Source organism: Poecilia formosa, unplaced genomic scaffold (genome assembly GCF_000485575.1).
Source record: "Poecilia formosa unplaced genomic scaffold, Poecilia_formosa-5.1.2 Scaffold216, whole genome shotgun sequence".
Lineage (NCBI taxonomy): Eukaryota > Metazoa > Chordata > Actinopteri > Cyprinodontiformes > Poeciliidae > Poecilia > Poecilia formosa.
In genome coordinates, this window is record NW_006800155.1 from 940,631 (window position 1) to 949,665 (window position 9,035).

General features: G+C 44.2%; 1 long non-coding RNA gene across 2 annotated transcripts in view; it reads left to right on the forward strand.

The window, feature by feature from the left end:
- Positions 1-9,035, forward strand: part of LOC107838145 (uncharacterized) — a 16,649-nt gene continuing 7,614 nt past the window's right edge. The window contains exons 1-2 of one of the 2 annotated variants that reach the window (XR_001664198.1): positions 1-14; positions 2,298-2,300. This is a non-coding gene — a long non-coding RNA (uncharacterized LOC107838145). The remainder of the gene's footprint in view (positions 15-2,297; positions 2,301-9,035) is intronic. The other variant, XR_001664197.1, reaches the window with a different exon arrangement.

Sequence of the window (9,035 nt, forward strand, 5' to 3'; positions counted from 1 at the left end):
TCCAGAAACAGCCTGTTAGTTTAGTTGTTCTCTCTGGATTGTCCTCAGTGTGTGAGGTGGTTCTCTGTCTCCTGCCTCTGGTTCCTCTCTGCCTTTAGAAGAAATGATCGTCGTTAATCTCTGGTGTCATTTTTTTCCAGATTCTATAAACTCTGTGTGTTAATCTGCCTCAGGCTCGATGAAGATAAAGGTATTGTTTAATATCTGCAGCCGCCATCAGTCATTACTGGAGTTATTGAGCAACAAGTGGTGGAAACAGATTTATTTCTTGTATCTGTGGCGTTCGCCGCAGACGCCTGCTCTCCCCTGAAGCTCATTCCTTCACCGTGGAACATTCCTGTCCTGTCAGGACTTCATGCAGCATCATTCAGTCCAATCAGATCAGATCAATACCAGATTAGATCAATGCTTCCATCCTGACTGATTTATTAACTCATTCTGTTCACACTGAGCAAATCTGTCCTCTGTTTTCACTATGCAGCGTAGAAAATGACCTTTTATTAGTGCAGAAACATCTGAAGTTTTCCCTCCACATGCAGACGGCTTCATCCTGGTGTTCCTGAAGCCACCAGGCGGTGGAGGTCAGAGGGCGGGGGGCGGCGCTGGTGTCCATGGCTCTGCAGACTGAAAGACTCGGCATGCTGCTAAGTCCTTTTTAATACAAAACATTCATGCTAAGCTGACAAAAGCTGTCACCAGGAGACTGGAGGCTGCTGACCCGGAACCACGGCGGAATGAGGAAACGCTCCAACCTGAGCGCCGCTCCAAGGGCCACACACCAGCCAGGCGGGGCTCACCTGAGGGCCACACACCAGCCAGGTGGGGCTCACCTGAGGGCCACACACCAGCCAGGCGGGGCTCACCTGAGGGCCACACACCAGCCAGGCGGGGCTCACCTTAAAGATTAAAGATTCTGCATGTAACTTTTATGAAAAATAATGTTTTTACATTTGTTGTCACTGTTTGAGACAGAAAATCTGTGGAAAAAAATGAAGTTTCTGTGCTTTCTCCCAGTGCTAACTAGAAAGAACCAATCAGAGCCAGGAGGAGGGTCTTATCGCTGTCAATCACTCTCTGACTGACAAACCTCTGATTTGTCTCTGTTACACTGCAGCTAGCAGAGGTAGCCATGAATGCTAAGGCTAGCTACCATGGCCATGGATGACGGTGGATAAATGGGTTTCCTGTAACAGTAAGTTGTTTCTACCCATGGCACATTTAGCGGGTAGTTGATGTTATTTGTTGGCGGTGCTCCGCGCCTCCTGGTTGTTCTTGTTTGTTTTTTTTGGTGGGTGGTGGTTTTTTTCATCTGGTGGTAGTAGTTGCTGGGGGAGATCGATCTTTTCACAGATTATCTTTCTCAAACTGTCAAGACATTGTGAGAGTTTTAACAAATCTGCAAAAAACGTTTGTTTGCTTTTAAATAACAGTTATAAAAGGAGATTATTTTACAGAATCCTACGCCAACATCCAAACTGCTTTTGGTTTGTGGTTAGGGTCCCACAGCTTCAGCCTGATTTGGAGCAACAGAATTTGGAGTATTTCTGGTGCAGGAGGTTGAATGTGAACTGAATCTGTTCAGTAAACCCCAGCGGTCCAACATCCAGGTTGAATGACGGTTCTGTAGGAACTAATGTTTCTGCTGGTACCATAACTAAAACCCTGTTGGATCTGAACGGTTCTGGTCTTCGGGTCCAAACCAAAGTTAAACCTGTGATGACGGCAGCAGCCAACCTGCTTCATCAACTTGGATCAGAGTGAAACCAGGAGCTGGTCTTGACCGGCAGCTGATCTCAGGTCAGAAGCTCTGAGCTTCATTAATGAACTCATGAAGTGTGTAAGAGGTCAAGGCCCACGCAGCGCTGCCTGACAACACACACACACACAGATCCAGGCCCCTCCGTCCTGCCAGTTAGCATCTCAGACCTCCTTACTGGTCCTCTGTTCCGCACCAGTAAGCCTTGCTGGTAGCCACCAACTGGCTGCGTGTGAGTTCAATGAAGTTTCACCTTGATGTGGTTTACCTGACAGCATTTAGACCTTTAATAGGACAAACTGATATCCATGTGGTTTTAGAAGATGAAGTGAAGTTTAAAGTCCCACCAGCCCAGTTCAATCCGCTTTAATCCAAATCCAGTCCGTTTGCCTAAAGTCCGGTTCATTTCATGAAGTGTGAATGTGTAAACCTCTCCTGGACCAAGTAAGCGAACTCTAGTTCGGCTTGGTTGAAGTGAACTCTGGTGCTGTTTGAATCTATGTGTGAATACCAAGTGGACCGGAGACCGCTCCAAAAGCAGGAAGTGGACTACAGCACATGGCATTCTGGGTAAATACAATGAAAACAAAAGCTGGAGCTTAGCACTAGCGGGAGAAATGACTCGTGTTGTTGTTTCTTTTTACCAAAGACAAAAGAGAAATCCTACAATGGCTAAACTTTCCATTTCACTTTCTATCTGGTGAAGAAGGAAGTTGCTCTCAGTGTCTTCAGAGGTTTCTGTGTCGTTTCCTTCAGTGGTTCTTGGTGCAGCGCCCCCACAGGCCAGGAGGGGAACAGGCTGGTTTGACTCAGAGCCACAGCAGGTAAATCCTCCAGAAGCTGTTTGGACATCAGAGCTGAAACCACTCACTGCTTTAATTTAATTTACTCTATTTTTTGTCTTATTAATGTTTTTAGCTCCAGTATTTGGTATATTTGGAGAAATTTCAAAATCTAAATTAGTTTTTTCTCAGTTTTCTGTACATTTCTTCACTTTCCTTTTATCCAACAGTTCCTGCTCCAGTTTGCTCATAAAGACGATGAATCTCACAATGATCTCTGACAGGTTGAATCAAAATGGTCCTGATGGTGGATAGTAGAAACAATTTGTTTGTTTTTTAGGATGCTCAGGTTTGTTCATAAAGATCCAGACTGTGGCTTAGGAAAGGAAAACACAAACAATCATTTTAAATTGCAACTATTTTACCAAAGATTTATAAAATCCTCAAAGAACAAAATAATCTTTTTTTCCTCTTTGGTTGCAGCAGCCCTGATTCTCTCGGTTTGTCTCTCCTGTTGTGTCTCCAGTCCGTCTGCAGGACTCCGTCTGTCCCTCTGTCTCAGAGCGATGACGGCGGTGAGGAGTTTGGTGCTTCTGCAGCTTGTTTCCACAACAACACATCAGTGATCATCAGCAGCATTTCACTTCCTGCTTTGACATCCAGCAGCTCAACGTGTTCCAGTGTCTCAGGCTCCAATCAGGGACGTGATGAGTTAATGAAAATTACAACAAACATACAACAGCTGCAGGAAGTCTCTGGGTCTGAAGTCGGATCAGAACCGTCTGGTTGCAGCTGGTCTTCATCCTCAGCTTCACATGGAGAAACTTTCTCCTGCTGATATTTAAAACTTTGTTGATATTCCACTAATGAAGAAAAACACAGTTGCTGTTTTTCCATTGCATAAGCAAAGCAATTAAAATCACATGTGAATCAGTTTGTTCATCCATTTCCTGTCATCTTCATCGTCTGGTGTTGATCACAACTCGTGTGATGTGAATAAAATTGTTACTTTGCAGATTTTTAAACTAAACCAATTTCAGTTCAACTAAAAAAAACACGTCATTTATTGAAGAACGACTTTTACAAACTGCCATTTTTCCATTAAGTAAATTTATTTTCTTCATTCCAATTTGTGCCGTTTTACGGTGAATGTAAATGCAGCTGCTGGTGCCATTGACCTTGGTGTAGTTTCTGTTCTCACTCATAGAAACTATTCCTGACCTGGAGCTTATATGGAGTCATTCATGGAGTTTCCGTAGAAGGTGCTACATTTTCAGTGTTGGACCAGAAACGTTTCAAACAAGCTCAGGTAAAATGATCCCAGCTGTGGTCAGTGAGTCCTGAATCCGTCTACAGATCACAATGTGGATCCACCAGGATGGATCAGGTCTTAGACGTTCTCTGGTTCTTTATCTGTCAGAACCTTTAAAACCCTAAATGGGACCAAATCAGCATCAAGATGGAGGCATGCTTCCCTTTCCCATGGATCTCCTCTGAGTCTCTGGATGTAAAAAGTTTCTCTGCTCAGATTCTGAACCACCTCAGTAGGTCTGATCAACGTTTATCCATCTGAAAGAAAAGCTCAAATAGTTTTTATTTGAGAAACTTCATGAGTCTCTCTGTTCTCATCAATCTGCATCATGTTGTTCTCATCAGCGGCTCCATCAACCGACCCGTCCATCCATTCATTGTTCGGAGACGCACAACGTGGACTAATCTGCCACCCAGTGCTGCCCTGTTCCCTCGTTCACCCTTCCCGTTCGTGCACAAGAAGAATACCCTCCTCCTCCCTCTGTTTTTCTTTCCCATTCTGTTTCTTCTGCTGCGGGGTGAGCGGCGGGTCGGCCCTATTAGCCGTTTTTCACTGCCAAACAAGACCGGCTTTTATTTCATTCACAGAGGGAGAACCTCACCGCCACTTGTACTCCAGCTGGTTTTCTGACTCCCTTTGATCCTCGGTCATTCATCTGATTTTTCCATGCAGGTTGTAGGTACCAGGGCCACCTAGAAGCCACCAAAGAAGAAGAACTCACTGGACTGACCAACACTCAGAACAATGAGAACGTCCAAGGATCTCAGAGAAGATCAACTGAACAATTTACACAAACTGGAAAAGTGTTTCTGTCCCATTTCTAATTAGCTCTATCCCAAAATCATCTGTTCAAGCAATCGCAGGTCAGTCCAAGTTCTTAAGATGTTTCACCACTTATCCAGAAAACCCGAATGGTTCACCTCAGATGGGAGGAACAAAGGAACCATCAGGCTTATCCTGGTAATCGAGCCAGTTCAGCATCAGCGTGATGATTCCCTCAGATTTCCGGTCAGCTTCCTGCTCGCCTGCCAGCCCTCTCATCTGTTCTGCTGTGAACAGACACACCTGGTCCCCATCTGCAGGTATTCCACATTCGGTTCTTCTCTGAACCCGATTGTCTGTCTGTGACAGTAATCAAATACCTCGGCTCTTTGCCTCAGAGAGACCTGCCCAGATGTTTTGGACTCACGTCAAGTTACTGCCAGTACAATCTGACTTTTACATGGAAAAGTCCTTTTGGCCTTCGGGACCCGGGCCGGTCCGGCCGCTGTTGGCCGTGTTGTACTCCGGTCCTGGTTGTGTTCGCACTGAGCAGAGTGCCGCATTGAGAGCAGGCAGGGATCATCATATGAAAACCACATAGATGCCGGCTGAGGCCATCTCCTCAGAGGAACCTCGTTGTCCCGTCCATCTGTACCCGCTCGTTAGGACAGAGGGAGGTGAACTGGACGGGAATGTTATCAGAGTGTTCCTCTGGCTGGCCGGTGGACCGAGGCCTCAGGGAAGCTGGTTCATTTACCTCTGCTTTAGCTTTAACCAAATCAATCAAAACAGATTCTCATCATCGGAGTGTCAGCTCTGATCTGGACTTGCGTCTGGTCCAGCAGAACCTCAGCGCTTCCTTGTCGTATTTCCTCCTGATCGTGAAGCTCCTCGTTCATAGAGTCTCACCAGCTTCTGATCACTTCAGTTGGAGAAACATTCCCTGATTTCAACACTTTGGCTGAAGTGGTGTTTCTAATTGCAGCGTCCAGTGCAGAGAGCAGAGTCACCCTCCACTTTTGTTGATCTACAGAGAATAGAAAGGTCCAAAAGTCTTGTTAGCATTGATGGTAACTAACCAGTCGTATGTTAGCTGCTCACTACATTTAAGCTTCTAGACGTGGTGGAGATGATTTCCGGTCGTCTGGAACCGACAGGACACCAACAGGTGGAACCATGAAGGAGTTATGGCAGCAGAAGATCACCAAGAACCGCTGAGGCTACAGTTCATGTAGACGCACCAAACTGAACAATAACAGTCTGGAGAAACCGCGCTGCTCTGATGAACCTGTGGTTTCACATCCAGATGTTTGGTGGAAACAGCATGAAGCATCGACTGAAGTAGCATTATTCCACTTTAATGTAAACTCAAATTAAGAACATTAAAGCCCTCCATTAGTTACCGTTTGGTGATGAATCTATGGCCATAGAGCTGATCCAGAGAGCTTACATAACTGAGGCCTCAGAGATCAGGACGGACTGAGGTGCATTATGGGATGCAGCAGCTGAACGAGGACAGAGAGAGGTCAACTGGACGGGAATGTTATCAGAGTGTTCCTCTGGCTGGCCGGCGGACCGAGGTCTCGAGGTTACGCTCCGACTGAAACTCTTCCAGGTCCAGAAAAATAATATGTTGATACAGCGTCATCCACCAGGAGCCTGATTACAGGAGGAATGAACTGTTCTCTTTATGATCTCAAAACCGAGAAGCTGTTTGTGTTTTTACTGGATGAAAAAATGATGAGCTTAGAGAAAATAGAGCCTAAAATGACCGATTCATTATCTGCAAATGGAGATGATGCAAGTCGGGAGCTTACCTCAGTACCTTAGTTTTGCACTTAGACACCCATGTTAAGTTATACTGACATAATTATTATAATAATAATTAAGCTGTTTACGCTCACAGTTCTAATTTAGTGTAAAGAAACATAAAAGGAAATAAATATATTTTTGGTTTTTCAGATTCCTTCATTTTTATTGGGCCTGTTGGTAAATATGTATAAAAAGCCTGGCAGTAAATCTGCAGCAGCAAAACGTTAGTTTAGGAAAACTCAACGTTCATCTGCGTACATTAAGCTACAGGGAAACAAAATCACTTTAAGAAAATATTGTTTTAAACAGAATTTATGATGCAGCAAATATTTCTGCAGACTAAGAAAATCTGAAGCATTTCTTACAGTTTATACTTATTAAATTTGTTGAGTTTCTCTGAGTCATCCACGACTCATTTTTATCCAGGTTGTGACTCTGATATGAGAGTTAAACTCATTTCTTCAAGGAAAAACAACAGAACCTGGAGTTTAACCACAGAGGTTTATGGGCTCTTGGGGTTGAGCAGGTTTGGTTTTCTTGGACTATAACCGAACCTCCAATGAGCTTTTCAACAACAAACGCTCCAGGTGGATCTGGTATGAAACAAATGATGAAGATTTAGAAAAGCACAGTGGAGGATCTGTGATCCTGTGGGCCAGGTTCTCTTCTAAAGGTCATGTGAACCTTTTAGTTCTGGGATCATCGACTCTTTGAAATACCAGGACATTTGAATTATCACCTGGTCATAACTGGGTCTTTCAGCAAAAGGTTCAGCTGTCAAATCCTGCAGACTGACCAATTAACCAATCAGATTTTTAACTGTTTTCTAGCCTCTGGTTTCCAGACCAAAGTTTCCCCTCCAGTAATAGGTGTGGATGATGCTCCATAGGTTTTAAACCTCAGCTCCTGTCAAATTACTGGAAAATCTCCAAAGAAAATCTTTTTGCCCCCTGCTGTGTGCAGCCGACTCTGAGGGACTCCTCAGGCAGAATCAAGCTGAGCTCGGCGTGTTTCCTCTGATCTGGGCCTCTGATTGCTCCTGCTCAACAATCCTCTGCTTGTGAAGGTCTGTGGTTGCAGAGTCAGCTCAAAGCGGGGCCGCCGGCTGGAGGTGGGCTTTGATTAGACCATGTCCCGCTGCCGTCATTAGGACGCGCTGAGGAGACCCAGCCTAATGGGGGAGACACATCGCCCCTAATTGCCTCAATTTGGGTGAAGCCTTGTGACAGCTTGCTGGTGAGGAAGGGCACAAACAAGGTCAATTGTCCTGCGCCTGAATGCTAAACTCATTTCTGATGTGTTTCTGATTGACCGAGTAGACACTAATGAACAAGGAAGGGTCATTATTCCGGAGTTCAGGGAGTACGGAAGCACACGGAGCCCGGTTTTCTGCTTCGGTGGGCCGACGTCGGAGGATGAAATCATATCATTTCAGATTACGTTACTCCGACGTCAGTCTGTGTCACTTGGAAAATGACAAGCGCTTCCCATGACCCTCTGTCTCCTTTCCAGGCCTCAGGCAGAAACCAGCAGAACTGATGAGACGTTTTCCTCAGTAAAACCTGAAACCCATCAGTGGAAACGGTTTCCAAACTTTCCCTCAGGTTTGAAACGACTGGTTGGATCTTCTGCTTTTCTGACTGCAGACAGGAACAGGGAGGTTTTCCCTCAGCCAATCAGAGCACGCACTCGTCATCGCCACGCCGATCCGACCCGGTCCAGGAGAAACTCTAAATATCACCTGGTTACTGGTTCTGGACTGGGAACCAACAGGCTGCAGCAGGGGTCGCGACCTTTACTCCACCTAAATAAAACTCACTCAGAGCTGCAAATGTCACAGGACTTTCTGAAACTTAAAATGTTAGACAAATATCTACTATAGGAAAGTTGTTATTTTTAAAGAACCACCATTTTATTTCTATTTTTAGAATTTAAAATAAAAGCCATAAAATTTACCAAAAGTGAGGATGGATCTTTTTTTTGTGGGATGGAAAATGATGTAAAAACTAATAAAAAGGCCCAAAAACTCCCACCTTATGAACAGATTTAACAAAATACTAGTTCCTTAAGTATCGACCTTTGTGTAAGTTTAATGCAAATATTGTAGGAATAAACTGAAAACCTTAAAAACCGACATTTGTTATAATAACCAAATTTAAAAATATTTTTTTAGCCAAAGTTATAAAGAACAATTGTGGAAAGTCCAAAGAGCCACTTGCAGCTGCACCAGAACATCCAGTGAATAAACCAGAACTTCTGGACCTTCAAGTTCATTTTCACTGATGTCAACATTTATTAAATCTTCTTGTTCTTTGCATTTCAATAAAATACAAAACTTTGATTTGCAATAATTTCAGATTTTTTTCCAAGAAAAGCTCAGAAAATTCTCCAAATCTTTTCTTTTTAATAATAATATTAGTAACAGTGATATTTCAACGTTACATTTTCCACTTAATCTTATAAACCAGCTGAGTGAAGAAAGGAGATGAAGTGGAGGAAGCAGAGGGGTGGTGTGTCTGTCTGTCTGTCTGTCTGTCTGTCTGTCTGTCTGTCTGTCTGTCTGTCTGTCTGTCTGTCTCTGTCTGTCTGTCTGTCTGTCTGTCTGTCTGTC